Source organism: Tursiops truncatus, chromosome 4, assembly GCF_011762595.2.
Source record: "Tursiops truncatus isolate mTurTru1 chromosome 4, mTurTru1.mat.Y, whole genome shotgun sequence".
NCBI classification, from domain to species: Eukaryota; Metazoa; Chordata; class Mammalia; order Artiodactyla; family Delphinidae; genus Tursiops; species Tursiops truncatus.
Window position 1 is genome coordinate 63,607,067 of NC_047037.1, and position 16,503 is coordinate 63,623,569.

A 16,503-nucleotide genomic window follows, 5' to 3' on the forward strand; every position below is an offset into this window, starting at 1 on the left:
CCCTTTCTGACTTACTTCACTCTGTATGACAGTCTCTAGGTCCATCCACATCTCTACAAATGACCCAATTTCCTTCCTTTTTATGGCTGAGTAATATTCCATTGTATATATATACCACATCTTCTTTATCCATTCATCTGTTGATGGACACATAGGTTGCTTCCATGTCTTGGCTATTGTAAATAGTGCTGCTATGAATATTGGGGTGCATGTATCTTTTTGAATTATAGTTTTGTCTGGATATATGTCCAAGAGTGGGATTGTTGGATCATATGGTAACTCTATTTTTAGTTTTAACCATTTTCAGTAGTGGCTGCACCAATTTACATTCCTACCAACAGTGTAGGAGGGTTCCCTTTTCTCCACACCCTCTTCAGCATTTATTATTTATTGACTTTTTGATGATGGCCATTCTGACTGGTATGAGGTGATACCTCATTGCAGTTTTGATTTGCGTTTCTCTAATAATTAGCAATGTTGAGCATTTTTTCATGTGCCTATTGGCCATCTGTATATCTTCTTTGGAGAAACGTATATTTAGGTCTTCTGCCCATTTTTTGATTGGGTTGTTTGTTTTGTTATTGAGTTGTATGAGTTGCTTACATATTTTGGAAATTAAGCCCTTGTTGGTCGCATCATTTGCAAATATTCTCTCCCATTCTGTAGGTTGTCTTTTTGCTTTGTTTGTGGTTTCCTTTGCTGTGCAAAAGCTTATAAGTTTGATTAGATCCCATTTGTTTATTTTTGCTTTTATTTCTGTTGCCTTGGGAGACTCACCTAAAAAACAGTGCTAAGATTTATGTCAGAGAATGTTTTGCCTATGTTCTCTTCTAAAAGTTTTAAGGTGTTATGCCTTATATTTATGTCTTTAAACCATTTTGAGTTTATTTTTGTGTACTGTATGAGGGTGTGTTCTAACTTCGTTGATTTATGTGAGGCTGTCCAGCTTTCCCAATACCACTTGCTGAAGGACTGTCTTTGCTCCATTATGTATTCTTGCCTTCTTTGTCAAAGATTAATTGACCCTAAGTGTGTGCGTTTATTTATGGGCTCTCTATTCTGTTCCATTGATCCATAGGTCTGTTTTCATGCCAGAACTGTGCTGTTTTTATTACTGTAGCTTTGTAGTATTGTCTGAAGTCTAGAAGCATTGTGCCTCCAACTTTGTTCTTTTTCCTCAGGATTGCTTTGGCAATTCTAGGTCTTTTGCGGTTCCATATAAGTTTTATGATTATTTATTCTAGTTGTGTGAAAAATGTCATGGGTAAGGCATCTGTATTTTTAAAATGCTCCCTAAGTGCTGTTAATGCTCAGGCAAGATGGAGAAGCACTGATTTAAGTGGTTTCCTTCACTCACACTGAACTTCATGGCTATGGGACTAGGGGTGGGGAGCACCTCTGAGGACAGACTTGCTCAAACTCTTTCTCTTCTATATTCTCTTCCCTTTTCTCTTTGCATGTGGCCTATTTGGGCTTGGACTGGTTCTAGGAAAGAGATCAATTTGCTAAGGTGAGAGGGGTAAATTGTTGTCACCTTGGTAACCTTAAGGAGAGGCCAATCACTTCAGTGATACTGGTATTTAGGAAATGTTAAGGAACTCTGGCCCTGACTTCCTCCTGCCGAACAGGTAAAACTACATGGAAGGAAATAACAAACAGCCCCTGACACAATACCCAGCTGAGGAGTTTCTGGAGGAAAATATGTTTAAGACAACATTAGCAGAATCATTGTTCTCACTAAAGATAGTTAAACTGGGGTTTGAAGAGAGAGATGTAGGTCATCAGACTCTTGTTATCAAGATTTTGTGGGGTTTTTTTGTTTGTTTTTTTTAAAGCATCCTTCCATATCTAGCCAACCAGTAGAACCTGTTTGTTAGGAGGCCAGCTGGGATCAGAGGGTTCTGATTTTATTGGGGTAAGTTTCAGGCCATGGACAAACCAGAATTCCTTGCCCAGGGTTTCCAGAGACCCACCAGACGCTTTCAGGATTTCAGAAAGCCAGACAGGAGAAGCACATTTATCCCAACAAACCTGCACAGGCCAAGGAAATCATCAAGTTTCTTTGTATTAAGGCTGAACTTGTATCACCTGATTGTGATAACAATGAGCATCTCATGCTGGTCAGAACCACTTACTGGCAGCAACATCCTTGTCCATTTGATAACAAACGAGAACTCAGATGATTACTTAAATTTGACTGACAGCACTTTCAAAACTTGGGGATCATAGCAGGGGGAAACAAATACAAGATGTACCAGATGTGGAAGAATTTAGGAACCGGTGGCTTTGGCTAAGTTAAGGGGCGCTTCTGTTATTTCACTGGGCTAACGTCACGCTGGGATGAAGAGAGAACTGTGTGGATGGTGAAAAATCTATACTGAACATTCTGATGAATTCTCAGAATTCTACTTAGACCAGTAGAAATAAAGTCTCTACTTAGTAGTTCATTTAGTTACAGTAAACAAATAAACTCACAACAAATAAACTCACTTCTTACCTTGCCCAGAAGTGACACGTTATTTTTGCTCACACTTTCTTGCTGATAACTAGTCAGACAGTCCCAGTTCCACTGAGATGCAGGGTGTGTGTGTATGCACACTTGCTGAAAAATATAATGCCCGGCTGGACCACCAGTTTAAGCAACAACTCTATATGGCAGAGAGCACATCTTCTGTCAGGCAGCCAGTGTTTCCTCACTGACATGAGGAAACAGGAAGAGGAGTCATTGCAGAATTAAGTGGCAACTCAGGAGACACAAATTAAGAGTTCATGGTCATAAAGAAACGGGAACCCGTTACAGGGAGGTGTTTTTTGTTTTTTTTTTTTTTTGCGGTACGCGGGCCTCTCACTGTTGTGGCCTCTCCCGTTGAGGAGCACAGGCTCCGGACGCGCAGGCTCAGAGGCCATGGCTCATGGGCCCAGCCGCTCCGCGGCATGTGGGATCTTCCCGGACCAGGGCACGAACCCGTGTCCCCTGCATCGGCAGGCGGACTCTCAACCACTGCGCCGCCAGGGAAGCCCCTACAGGGAGGTTTTTGGAGACCAGGACACACAGACTGCTGCTTCTTGGAGGTATTATGGTTAGCCAAGGGCAATATGGTGTCAAAGTTTCTAGTCTAGGGACAGAAAGTTTGGGTCCTAAAGTACAGATGAGGGTGAAGTTTGCACACTGAGAGGTTAAGGAGGTGGGGATCGGGGCAAAGTATGGGTTGGCTAAAAAGTTCGTTCAGGTTTTTCCATAACATCATATATATAAAGCGATGTCACCAGAAGGTCCAAGATGGTCACTGGCAACTCTAGTTGGCCTGGTAGAGCAGAGAGGCGCTCAGGGGCCATTTCAGGGGCCCTGAGTAGAGAGATATATGTTGGAAAGCTGGACCAGGCTTGCAAGTTAGAACAGTCTGGCTTGCATCCCAGTTTTGACCATTTGTAATATCTTAAGCATATGGCTTCAACTCTCTGAGCCTCAGTTTCTTCACTCATAAAAGAGGATCATTAATACCCCACCCCACTGGGTGGTGGTAAGAATTAAATATGGTAACATAAAATGCTAGCACCCAGTAAGAGCTCAGTAAACGGGATCCTGGGCCTTCCTCACCTGAATTGTTGCAATAGCCTCTCGAAAGGTCTTTCTTTCTTTAACCTTCCCCAACCTGCCACCTACCACAGTTGATTCTCAGTGTAGCAGCCAGAATGATCCCTTTCAAACATAAGTCAGCCAAATCTTCTTTAGAGTGAGAGCTAGAGTTCTCACACCAGTCGAAGACCCTCCGTGCTCTGTATTTACTACTTCCCTGCTCTCCTCTTACGCTGCTCTCCTCCTCCACCTCTGTCCTCCAGGCCTCCGTCCTGTTCTTCAAGCAGGTCAGGCATGCCTCTGCCTAGGGATTTTGCTGTTCCCTCCACCTGGAACTCTCTTCCCTCAAAAATCTGCATGAGCCCTCCTTCACCTCCCTCTAATGTTTGCTCAAATGCCTTCTCAGTGAGGCTTTCTCTGAATATGTAATTTAAAATGCATACCCCCAGCCCCGCTGTCCCTCTCCATCTACCCTGCTTTAATTTTCTGGGTAGCAATTATCCCCTTACAAACACTACATCTGTGTTTATTTTGTTTTCCTCTTCACTTACCCTGTCACTGGAAGGCATATTCTGGGGGCTGTTAGATTTCTGGCTGGCTTCTGCACTGTCAAAACTTTTTCTGCATCTCCACTTTGGCTCACCATAGAAAATAAGCATTTGCTGGATGAATGAAACTATTATGAGTATCAGAGTATGTTGTTCTTATAAGCTCTGGGGCCACTGCAACACGGAGGCCTCCCTGTTCATTTCCCCACCCCAAACTTCCTTAGATGACCAAGGCTTAGCTCCTCTTAGATATAAAAACATTGGGAGAACCACTGAACTTGAAACCACTGATTCTCAAGAAGCCTTGAAATCGAACGCTAAGTTCACAGGCAGCAGAGCAAAGGGGAGTAAGTTAATACCTTGAGGAAGTCGTCAGCCAGATTCAGTACGTGGCACCTTCCACAGGACAAATGACTTAGTTTTTTCAACAAATTTAACATCATGAAAAAGAAAAATAAGGGAGTGGGGAATTGTTATAGATTAAAAGAGAGTTGAGAGTGGCATATCGTCCAAACAAAATGTGCCTACCTTGTTTGGGTCCTCATTCAAGGAATTTAGTGTAAAAGACATTTTTGAGAGACTTGGTAAAAATTTGAAAGTGGAGTGGTTATTGGGTGATAATGGCATCGTGGTCATGTATGTGGGTGCGTGTGTATGTGTTCTCATGTATCCTCTGGCAGAACCCAACATGTGGGAGGTGGGGGAGAGTACTATTATAGAGAATTCAGCTCCGCAGAAAATGATTTTGAGGGCCTATGTTCTCAGTTTTCCCAAGGATGGTGCATAGCTAATACTGTTCTAGATACCAGGGAGGTAAGCTAATTCATTACGTAAATGGATGTCTTAGGACATTAAGGCTTAATTTTCTCATGGCATGCCAGTCGGGAAGAGCTGGGTGGGGGGTGACTGACATGAAGTCTGGTGTTTGCTTTAAATTATTCCAAGAAAGAAAGGGGGGTGCGGGATCAATTAAATGAGATTAGCAAAATGTTGATAATGTTTGGAGCCGGGTTATGAAAACATGGAGGTTCATCGTGCTATTCTCTGTACCTTTTCATTTTTTTATTTTGTTTTTAATTTTTGGCTGGGTTGGGTCTTCGTTGCTGTGTGTGGGCTTTCTCTAGTTGCGGCAAGAGGGGGCTACTCTTGGTTGCGGTGCACGGCCTTCTCACTGCGGTGGCTTCTCTTGCTGCGGAGCACAGACTCTAGGCGGGCGGACGTCAGTAGTTGTGGCACGTAGGCTCAGTAGTTGTGGCTCATGAGCCTAGTTGCTCCGCAGCATGTGGGATCTTCCCAGACCAGGGCTCGAACCTGTGTCCCCTGCGTTGGCAGGAGGATACCCAACCACTGTGCCACCAGAGAAGCCCTCTGTACCTTTTTGTATGTGTAAAAACTTCCATAATACAAATGTCATTTTTTCCCCAAGATTAGGGAGAGGTGAAACAGTTCTTTCTGAGGAGGAAAGAGGCCTATTTTCTTTTCTCTCTACATCTCTGTGGGGTGTGGAGGAGAGAGGTGGGTGGGTCTATTGCTTGCGAGGGGCGTGGTGTTTATTCAGCCCTCGTTATGGGCCCTTTTTTGTTCCTTCCTCCTCGGCTTACCCCTGACTGTTGGAGTGGAGCAGAGTGGTCTTAGTTGGTAAGACTGGGGGGATGCCTGCTGGGGCTGGGGCTTCTACTGCTTGTACTGGGGAGTGGGCATGATACAGAAAGGGAGCTGATGGGGTGTGAAGTGCGTGCTTTCCGCCAGGCACCTGTCAAATTGGAAGGCAAAAATCGCTACAAGTACGTGTCCGCTAAAGGCGCAAGGTTGAAGACAAAGCACAAGCCAATGGCCTGTGGTTTTTCTTTGCCCTGGCTCCCTTAGTCCTGAGTCCAGAGCTCTCCCTACCTGTTCTGAGTGGCTGGCTCTGATCCAGGACCATGGAGCAGCTGCCCTGTCTGCGGTGGGGACTCAACATCCCGCACAGAAAAAGTTCTGTTCTCCACGTTTTTAGATAACCTCAGGGAAATGTACTCGGCCGTTTCACAGTCTTCTCCTTCAGTGCCTGCCTGGCTGGGTAAAAGATCTGATCTCTGTTAAGAGACCGTGTTTTTTTTTTTTTTTTTTTTGCAGCCTGGGTCTGGAACAGCTGGGGCAGCAGGAATGAAGGCCCCTTTGTCTTCAGGGCTCTGATGTGGCAGGATTTCCCCCTCCCTCCCATTAGCCTGGCAGCGGGGCTGGTCCTCAGGTAAACACTTGTCAACGCGGCCACTCAGGCACCTGGCAAAGTCTTTCATGGTTTCCTTTCACTCCCTCCTCAGATTCACCAACTACAGAGTGGTTTCCGTTGCTTATCTGACTTTTTCTGTCCTTTCGAGTAAAACCGGGACTTGTCAGAAATGTTTTGATACAACTACTAATGTTTTGACCTATGCCGGCTCCCACTGGTAGGTGGCCAGGAGCTGTTAGGCTGTTTCTGACGGCAGCCTGGACCAGCTCTGCCGGAGCCCCTGGGAGGTGAGCCAGCGGCACCCACCTCAAGCACTATTGTTGCCGCAGGGATTAAATGAGTTTTACCCAATTACAGGAACTTTACCGTTTGTAAAATACTCAGCACGTGGTAAAGGTACAATAATTCTTAGCCAGAACAAAGTGATAAAGTCTATCAGTAAATTGTCGGCACAACCCTGCAGGGGCAAATTTTAAAGTATTATTATCCATACTTCACAGATGAAGACACAGGCTCACAGAAGTTGACCAAATGGCTCTGACATGCAACTGACAGATAGAAAAGCCAGGATTTGACTCTGGGCTTTTGAGATGCCAGAGCCCGAGGTCTTTCTCCAAAGCTTGAGCTTCTCAAACTATTGTTGGTAAAGGACTGGGTTTCTTCCCCAACCTCTCACGCATCCATAATTTTAAAAATACAATAAAAGGGAGTTATTAGAATAATGAAATGAAAAAGACATTTAAAATACAAGCCATATTTTTAAAGTTATTAGACTCATCAGGCATAAAACTACTCTTTCCAATACCTATAAAAGTTGATTACACTCCATTTCTATGCTTTTCCCATCCTCGATCTAGAGAAAGCTTTCTCAGACTAGCACTTCTGATTGCGTCAGAATCACTTGGGGGTGCTTGCTAAATGCAGGTTTCCGAGCCCCATCCCAGACCACCTGGAACAGAATGACTGAGGGAGAATTCAGGAATCTGCATCTTGACAAGTAATTTTAATAATGTGCTCTATATCTGATAGCATTGTTCTCTGCAATGCTGCCTCCCCTCTACAGATTATAGAGGGTAGTCTAAATAGTGAAGTGAACACAATGTTTTATTCTACTGTCTCCCAACCCCAGCCCTACTATTTTGTTTCTGTTTTTAATTATTAGGGACTTCTTTTCTGTAGAAACTCAGCAACAGAAACTGCTTCCGAACTCATTTTAGTGCACGTCAACAAACGTGTTTTGATTGCAAACGACAGGCTGAGTAGAGGGGGAACAGATCACAAGGTGCCCACATCCAGTAGGAAGCAAGTGTCGCTAGAACAAAGTCCAGAAGCTGGGGCGCTTGGGTGTGTAGAGGTAGGGGAGATGTGGAGGAACCAGCATCAGAGACAGCCGAGGAGGAGTGACCAGTGGGTGGAGAAAAACCAGAAGTGTGTGGGTTTTGGAAGCCAGAAGGGGGAAGTGGCCAACTGTGTAAAGTACGGCTGATGGGCTGAGTAAGAAAAAGACTTAGCCCTGACCATTTGATTGGTGGCATGGAGGTCACGGAGGTCTTTGGGGACATGACAAGAGCAGTTTCATCGAGATGAGGGAGGTTTGATGGAGTTGGTTCAAGGGAGAATGGGAAGAGGGAAATTGGAAACAGTGACTACAGATAGTTCTTTCAAGGAGTTTTACTGTAAAGGGAAGAAAAAGGGCAGGGGAAGTGAAATGAGGTCAAGAGGTTTTGTTGGAGGGACAGGGAAATGGAGTTTCTTTAGACCTCATGTAATGGCTAAATATGTGACTTTTGTAATGTCATGTATCTTTTTCAGTTAATTCCTTCAGTAACACGAAAACATTGTCAATGTAAGTTTTTTCTTCATGCTCTTTCAAACGCTCCCTAATCCCAAATGATATTGTCAAGAAGGGTCTGCAAATCACTCTCATTCCTTACATAGCTTAATTTGAATATATTTGAAAAAAATGATGCTGCTTTTTTTTCATATTTGCTTTATTTTTGGCTAAAGTATTTTTAAAGTAAATTTCATCTCTACTTCAAATGTGTAGGACTTTTTTTCTAACATGACCACATATATAATCATAATATAATAATACTATTATTAAACCTAACAAAATTAACAGTGATTTCTTAATATCATATATAATACCCAGTCTATATTCAGATACCCCCATTTCTCCCCAGTGTTGTTCTGTTCAAACCAAAGGTCTGCAGACTGCATGTGATTGTTGTGTTTTTTGGTGTGTTTTTTAAGTCATTTGTTTTTTGTGCTCATTAACTTGTTGATGAAACTAGTTCAATCGTTCTGTAGAATGTCCTGCTTTCTGGATATAACTGGTAAACTAGGGTGTCTTTTAACTTGTTCTTCTTTCTCTTGTATTTCCGAAAAACTGGAATTGCCTATAAAGGCTTGATCACTTACAGATTAAACATTTTGGGCAAGAATTTTTCATTCGTGGTGCTGTGTGCTTCATACTGTCTCACTTCAGAAGGCAGAAGCTGTCTAGGTGTCCCATTGTTAGTGATGCTGAGACTGATCTGGGTCATGTGGTGTCTGCCTCAATCAGGAGAGAGTTGTTTTTTTTTTTTTAAACATAGGAGAAATAATAGCATACCTCTATGCTGATGAGCATGATCTCTGAGAGAAAGATACCTACTGATGCAGAAGAAAAAAGGGGGACTTTTAAGAATGTCCTTAAGTAGACAAGAGTGTGTAGGATTTATGGAAAAATGTTGGATATTGCAAGTGTTGGACGCAGCCAATTAATTGATAGTAATGAGATCATTTGGGCATAAGTGCAGGTAAGGTGAGTAGCGGTGGTACAAAAGCATGCGTGTGGAAGTTCTACTCTGGTAGCTTCCTTTTTTTCTATGAGTAAGTAGCAAGTTCATCAGGCGAGGGTGAGGATAAGAGGAGTTTTTAGTGGGGAGGAAGTCACACAGTCCTCTAGGACAGTGGCAGATGAATTGACTGGAAAAGTAGCATATCGTTGCTGTGGAGCATTAAGGAGCTATTTGCAGTTAGTGATCATGAACTTGAAGTGACATCATTAAGCATCGTTGCATGATTTTCTCTAGCCATGTTCAGCTGCCTGCTTGCAGGTGTGGAGTAGGACAGAGAGTTGGATTTAACCAGGATTGGGGTTTATCCAAACATGTGTGATGAGAGAGGTCAACTGAATGACTGACCGTGGAATTTAAGCTGGATAGGAAGGGAAAGGATGGCAGGGAGGAAGTGAGAGACAGTAGGAAGGTAGTAGGATCAAACACAGAAGATTGTTAGAGTTGGGTACTGGTTGGACTAAGCTGCAGAGATAGGAGTGGTGATTAGAGAAGGACGCCTGAAATCGAGGTATCCCTTGATGAAGGGAGTATATTTTTTGGAAATGACAAGACCAAAGCTATGACCTTGGGGGTGAGTTGCTGATGTCACAGTCATTGGAGTTGACTAGGATAATTCTATAAGTGATTGTTAATGCCACCAAGAGTTATGACAGAAATAGTGTTGGAGAGAATTCTAGTGAGCCAGGAGCTAACATATTCAAGGAATGAGGAAGATTGTCCTGGGTGGAGGAGAAGATACAGCAGCAAGGTGGTCTGCACAGGGTTGCCACAAGGATGAAACGAGTGGGTGCACGTGGAGTTCCCAGCACTGAGCATGGGCTGAGCACAGGCTCAGCAAGTGTTACTGGTTTTCATTCTGAGTCTATATGGCTCCAGAGAGCTGAGCTTAAACTGCTGGGTTTATTTTTACAGGGAGGTTGATTTCTTTTCATTTTAAGACCTTTCTAAGAGGCAGAGCTGCTCACATAGCCATGTGCAACCTGGGGAGGTGGTGAATTTCCTGTCACTCAATGTACTCACCAGATGGAATGAATACCTGCCACGGCAGTGCTGTAAAGGGGACTCCGGCAATTGAAGGTGATGGGTGGGTAGGTGGTGGGGGTGATTCTAACAACTGAAGGACGTGGGGAACGGGAGGAGTGGGGTCCGAGCTATCCTCATTCTTTCGTTCAAACATGACCGAGCACTTCCCAGTTAGGGCGCAGAGCCTGGCTTGATGCAGGGGACCAGAGATAAATCTTAAAGCTTGGGACAGACCTGCAAACGAGTAAGTGTCATGCGGTCTGATGAGAGCCAGCACAGGCACAGCGGAGCTGTGACCATCTCCGTGGGGGTCAAGAAAGGCTTCAGCGTCCAGGGGCACTTGAGCTGGTATAGGAGGCTGAGTGGTCATGGCCCTGCGTGAACAGGGCAGGAAGGGACATTTCAAGCAGAAGGTATTCTATGTGCAGGGCTACAAAGGCATGAAAACGCATGGGACATTTGGAGTGTCACGAGTGAGTTACTCTGGGCAAATTGCTCATCACACCTGTCTCAGTTTCCCATCTGTAGAAATGGGGATAGTAGTGGTGTCCACACAGCAGGGGATGGGGAGGGGTAAATGAAGTGACAGGGATGATTTTTGTCACAGTTCCTATTGCAATCCCTTTGGGTGTATTATCGAACTTGATTATTTAAATAATCCCATGAGATGGGCTCTGTTATTATTATTCCCATTTTACAGATAAAGAAGCTGAGTCCTAGGGGGTTGAGTAGCTTGTCCAAGGTCATGTAACTGGGGAAAGGCAGAGTTTGGACTCTTGCCCAGCTCAGTCTAATTCCAGAGTTCTTACTCTTAACCCCTAAGCTATAGTCAGTGCTTTGAACATAGCTCGTACTAAATACTTGGTAGCTGTTGTTGTCGTGAGTGCTTAAGTTTCTCCCCCAGAGAGTTGAGGATTCTGTTACCACTTGTGTAGCTGGTTGAAGATCACCACTGCTACTCTCATGAGCAGCAGTGACTATTTTTGGAAGGCCCTCATCAGCTACAACAGATATAGATCAACAGTTATACCACTTGTTTCAATTGGTTGATTTTTGGAAATCAACAGTGGGGAGTGATCTTAAATCTCCTTAGAGGGCAGGTTGTTCCGAGCAGATGCGACATGTGGGAGGAAGATACGGGTTTGCTGCACTCCTCTGATGTCTGTGCACTGAACCCAAATAAAAGTCTCATGCCCCAGCAGCTCATGCATTGAGGGAATGGCAGTGAAGCAGCACATACAGGCAAGAGGCGGCATCCAAACTGCCGATGACTGCCCAAAGTGTTCTCAGTGAGGCTGCTGAGAAAGAACCCTGTCCATCAATGGTGCCTGAGGTAAGCATAGACCTCTTAAGGGCTGGCAACACTTCCCTCATTCATTCATTCAACCAATAGCTATTGAGTACCTACCATATGCCAGACATGCATCTAGGCACTGAGGGTAGTAGTGAAGAAAGGCCAATACTTACAGAGGTTACACTTTTGGTAGGAGGAGACAAATGGTAATCCTGCTTGCATAATCACAAACCCCCTGCCTCAAAGGAAAGTTACATGACATGAAAAGAGGGATAGCTTTCAGAGACATTTTTTTTTTTTTTTTGGACTCTACCAGGAGGCTGCTAGGCAGGGAGTAGAAATTAATTTAACTTTTTAAGAAAGTAATCATGCCATAGAATTAAGAGCTCGTGACTATGAACCAAGTTATTGTACTTCCAGGAAATAAAACTGAATAAATAATTCAAAAGGATAAAAGGTTAATAATTAAGCTTCCAGCAGTAGGGAAATAATACGCTACATCCACCAGATAGAATATATACACAATGGTGTGTGAATTTAAGTAGCAACATGAAATAAAATGCTTAAAATATTATAAAAAAAAAGTGAAACACAGAATGTTACCTGTACATATTTAGTCACATTGCGACTAAAAGTTACGCTTGTCCAAATATCTAGAAAAAAATGTACATGGCTGAGACTTGAAAACAGTTGATGAGCAAACTGAGAAGAGATAAATTCTCATCTTTCAGTTTGACTTTCTTCATGTTGAGTAATTTAGGCAAAACTGTTGGGGATATTGAATTGGTTATAATATTGCATCTGTTTTATGTTTTAGTTCTTTGGCCGTGAGGCATGCAGGATCTTAGCTCCCTGACCAGGGATTGAATCTGCACCCCCTGCATTGGAGGGCGAAGTTCTGTCTGACCACGGGACTGCCAGGGAAGTCCCTTAACTGTAGATTTTTCACCATTATAAATCATTTTGAAACTGAAAGCTATTTTTCTTTTTGCACATGCATATTGCTTTATAAAATTCATTCTTTACTTCATGAATCTTCTTCCAGTTCTCACTACAGCCATGTAAGGTAGGGAATTATTTTATATATGAGGAAACTGAAATAATATAACCTTTTCTCCCTTTGAATTATTTATTCAGTTTTTTTTTTTCCTGGAAGTACAATAACTTGGTTCATAGTCATGAGCTCTTAATTCTATGGCATGATTACTTTCTAAAAAAGTTAATTTCTACTGCTCTCTTGAAATATACCAACTTCATTACAATCTGCCTGGCAATGAGTATTAATCTTTTTGAAAACTGCTGGTTAATGTTAATTTTACAAACTAGTATCTTAATGTTCAGTTGCCTCTTTTGAGTTTCTCTCAAGAGTAATCATAATTTCATATGCTCATTAATTGTATTTTCTGTTTTGTGATTTGTCTGTTCATGTTGATTGCCCGTTCATTTCTAGAGGCTTTTACTGTTTGAACCCTTTGCACACCTTGAGTTTATCTTCCTTTTTATTACAGTATTTTTTATTGTATACAAGTTGGAATTTTCATGCAACTGACTATTAAACTTTTCCTTTGTTATTTTTCTACATTCCATCAGAAAGAAGAGAGCTAACAAATATAGAGTTCTATTTTTAGCTTTTAAAAATTATATTTTTATAATTTTTTCCAACTCTAAGAGTAACACGTGTACACTTTAGAAATCTTGGAATATACAAAAAAAATTATAAAAAATGAAAACCCTCATTACTCCTTATTCTACCATCCAGGGTGTATTTTTTTTTTTTTTTTTTTTTGCCCTTTCTCTTTCTCACATGTGAATTCTAAAAAATGTATTTTTTCTGAATTTCAGTTAACATTATACTGATAGAATTTTCACGTATCATTAAATATTCTTTGAAAATAATTTTTAAAAAATTTGTTTAGAGTTCATTTGGGGATGAACTGAACCCTCTCTTCCCCAAATTGCTGTTTATGTTATGCTCAAACCAGTGACTAAACAATCCTTTCTTCCCAGGTTGGTCTGTGGTGCTTGCTCATGTTCTTATGTAGTATCGGACTATTTCTAGGCTCTCTGTGCTGTTTATGGACCCAGAGCACTGCACCTGTAACTGGCTTTTGTCTCTCTTTTTCTGAGCCCTTGGGGCTTCCAGGGCCCGCACTGGAGTGTAGCAGACGTCCCTGTCTATCTTGTTAATCTTTAACTCTGCCCCTGCTGGAAAACGGCACTTAACTCATCTTTTTTTTTTTTTTTTCTCCTTTGTAGATGCTTTTTGATCATCCTGAGAAAAATGAGCCTTGGCCTCCAGACCCAATAAAGCAAACATTCCTCCCATGGGGAATAGTGCTGGCTCCTGAGGACCTGGAGGGCCTGCAGCCCCAGGGGGATTAGCCACAAGCAGGTAAGGAACACCTGGAGACGTGGGCTATAGAGGTAGCACCGGGGTCCATTTTCTATTTGGGATCGGCGCGGCAGAGTGCGCTGGTGAGGAGCCACAGAGGGGCTGCAGGTCTGGCTACAGCTTTGCTGTTTTCTTCTTCTTTGTTTTTTAGTCCTTAGTCAATGAGGGGTGGAGATAAGTGATTTGCCTATTTTGCCTATTTCTGTAAACTATAAATATAAGATTTAAAGTGATTCTGTAATTCAGTCTACCTTTTTAAAGCACCTACTATGGCCAAGCCCTGCATCTGCTACTGGGCATCTAGTGATGAGTAGCCTAGGGTGGGAGCCCTATTTTGGCTGGGATTTTTCTTTCTGTTGGTTCAGTGTTGGCTTGTTCTCTGTACGTGATAATGTGAGTTGTTACTTATTCTTCTGGAAACCTGGTGGGCTCGTAAGTGTTCGTTGATACAGTCCCATTAATTCAAGAACCCTTTATTGAATACCCACTGTGTTCCAGGCATGGTGCCGGGCACTGGAGTGTCAGAAATGAGTCAGGAGGAGTTTCCCTCTAGCAGGGGGTCAGCATGAAAGCAAGCATTACTAAACACTAGAGGCAAGCAGCAGGGAGCAAGAACAAGAAGGGGAGGTGGGCTCCACAGGATGCCAGAAGCAGAAAGGTAATGCTGTCTGGTTGCCAGGCAAATGGACAAGGGGAGAGATTACAGCAGTGCAGAGTCCTAGAGGCTTAAGAAGGCAATCTGGGATGTGACTGGAAAATTAAAAACTTGGACTGATTTCCCAAAGAATCTGGGGAGAAATATTTACTACTCCTTTCCTTCAGTTTGGGCTGCTTAGATGAAACTTCTTCAAGTCCTTGTCTCTCTAGAGCAGCTTGAGAGATGAGAGTGAAGCTCTAAGTGCCTATGACCAGAAGCTCCAGCCAGCTGGTAGACTTGGAACCTCAACAGAGGGTGGTGGTCAAGAGAATTGGGAGCCCTGACACGAGGTTTCACGTGAATGCCCTCACGACCGAGCACTGGCCTTGAAGGCTGAGGCTTTCTTAAAGTTGTAAGACTGTGTTACGGTTGAAGGTTTGGGGAATTCTTGTTTCCTGGGAAACTCAACCTTGGAGAGTAGGTGCTGGCAGGTAGTCAAACACAAACCCCTCTGAGCCTCAGCGCAGTGTGACAGTGAACCGGGCGCCCCCTCCCTAACTCCTGTCTTATTTCACTCATACACGTAAAAGTTAAGTCCCAACTCCATCATTTCCAAATCACTCATGCAGCTTTGAAAATTATCTATATTTACAAAACCGTAGTTTCTTCAGTTGTAAATGGAACTCATAAAATTTTCTCTGCTCATCTCACAGGGTCGTACTGGGTCTCATAAACCTAATTGCTGTGAAAGAGTTGCCTGACTGGTAAAACAGTGCACATTAGTAGTGTCAGTGCTGATAGTGAGGGTGTTTATTCTGTAACTTTCCAGCAGTTGTGTCACTAGAGATCCTGATTTCTGAGTCCTAGTTGCTCAACACTGACTATTCACTGTGCTTTTTCACAATGCCTGTTCTTTGGTCCAAAGACCATGGACTTTTAGTCAGATAGACCTGGGTTCGAATCCTAGTTCTAGCACTGATTAGCTATTGACTTCAGAGAAGCCCTGTGTCCTTGCTAAGCCTGTTTCCTCATTTTCTCAAGAGGGGTTGTTAATACCTATCCCATAGTGGTATAGTAAAAATTAAATGAGATGAAGCAGGTAGAGTGCCTACCGTACAGTAGGCGCTTCTCAAATGCTACTTTCCCTTCTTTTCTAGTTTTTCCTCAGCTGTCTTAGTGTCCTATGATTAGCTGTGTTGGGTGTCTGGGGAAATTGAATTGCTTAGTTTTCTGATGATGCAACAAGCGCCTGCCCCATTTCATGATCTCATGTTTGAATTCTCCCTCTGTGTACATTTCATCACTTCCAAAACTTTGGTGGCCCAAGGTAAGCACCCATCCTCCCTAGAGTCACTGGTTCCTGAGGTCTGTGGTGGTAGGAAGCACTGTTTGGTGCTTAAATTAGAGTCTCAGTGAGGTGGGATCAAGATGGTGGAGTAGGAGGACCCTGAGCTCACCTCTTCCCACAGACACAGCAAAACTACAACTACATATAGAACAACTTTCTCTGAGAACGACCTGAAGACTAGCAGAATAGCTCTTATACAATTAAGGATATGAAGAAAAAACACATCAAGATGGGTAGGAGGGGGCAGAGACGTGATTCAGTCAGGACCCACACCTCTGGCAAGTGACCCACAGAGGAAGAGGATATCACAAACTTGGAGGTCCTTCCTAAGAGCAAAGGGTTCAAGCCCCACATTGGGGGCCCCAGCCCTGGGGACCAGCACCAGGAAGAAGTCAAACTTACGGCTGGGCGAGCTGGAGGGCTGTAGGAAACTGAGACTATGCTCTTAAAGAGCTTGTGCACAAACTTAACTTGCTCCCAGTCCCAGTGCAGAGGCTGTGGATTGAAAAGCACTTGACATTCTAGCCGGCCAGCCAAGACCACACCAGCACACCCCAGGCTACCCCTCAGCCTGTACGTGGCTCCTCCAACTGTCCCCCATTTGCCGAGATGGCAGCCCCTGGTGCACC

The 16,503-nt window shown here is 43.3% G+C and overlaps 1 protein-coding gene across 5 annotated transcripts in view; it reads left to right on the forward strand.

Annotated features, from left to right (window-relative positions):
• The window catches only part of ST6GAL1 (ST6 beta-galactoside alpha-2,6-sialyltransferase 1), a 156,393-nt gene that overhangs the window by 79,948 nt on the left and 59,942 nt on the right, over positions 1 to 16,503 (forward strand). For all 5 annotated transcript variants that reach the window (XM_073804008.1, XM_073804009.1, XM_073804010.1 and 2 more), the window contains exon 3: positions 13,754 to 13,889. The gene's annotated coding sequence lies outside the window, so the exon portion shown is untranslated. The remainder of the gene's footprint in view (positions 1 to 13,753; positions 13,890 to 16,503) is intronic.